This window comes from Nestor notabilis, unplaced genomic scaffold (assembly GCF_000696875.1).
Source record: "Nestor notabilis isolate BGI_N333 unplaced genomic scaffold, ASM69687v1 scaffold12438, whole genome shotgun sequence".
NCBI lineage: Eukaryota > Metazoa > Chordata > Aves > Psittaciformes > Psittacidae > Nestor > Nestor notabilis.
The window spans coordinates 1-807 of record NW_009938804.1 but is presented as its reverse complement, the minus strand read 5'-3'; positions in this window follow the sequence as shown (position 1 = coordinate 807).

The window sequence follows — 807 nt, the reverse complement described above, 5'->3', positions numbered from 1 at the left end:
AGCCCTTCTCCTCAGGGCTTCTCCATCCCATGTCCCCCAGCCTGTGTTTGTGCTGGGATTGCCCCAACTCAGGGACAGGATCTTGTTGAACTCCATGAGGTTCCCATGGTGGCATCTCTCCAGCCTGTCCATGTCCCTCTGGATCCCATCCCTTTCCTAACCCCACCTTTTTCCCTCCATCCCACCTTCCTGAGGCTGTACCTTAGTTTAGTGTGTGGTGTCCCTGGTTGGAACTAGATGATCTTAAGGTCCTTTCCAACCCAAACCATTCTATGATTCTACCTAAGCCCTTTGAGCACACAAACCCCACAGCCCCTTGTGGTTGTTTTTCTGTGTAAGTTTATTTCCTCCTGAAGTTCATCACTTCAGTCTGAGTCACAGACTTGGCCCGTCAGTCTTTGCCCTGTCGTGGGGCTGCTGCAGTGATGGATAAAGGGATCCTGCAGCTTCTTCTGCGCGGGGTGGTCTATGCAAACAGCGCTTCTTGGTCGCAGGATGAGTCAACCAGGCAGCCCTCTGCATGGGGGGAGAAAGGGGATGGAGTGAGACAGCGCGAGCCAGCCCTCCGAGCCCCCCCGGTGTGGATGCTAATTACATGGAGCTCAGTAACGAGATCGTGTTCCTCTCGTGTCCTGAAGCTCCCCAGGATTTGTAGTGGGATCTCTGGTACTATCTAGCTTAGGGAGGAGGCTGGAAAGGTGTGATGAAAGCAGAGGGAGCAGGAGCTGCTGTGTGCCGCAGGAGCCCCGCTGCTTGCTCAGCCCCCTGGTTGCTGCCTGCCTTCCTCTGTCGCTGAAACCTCGGGGT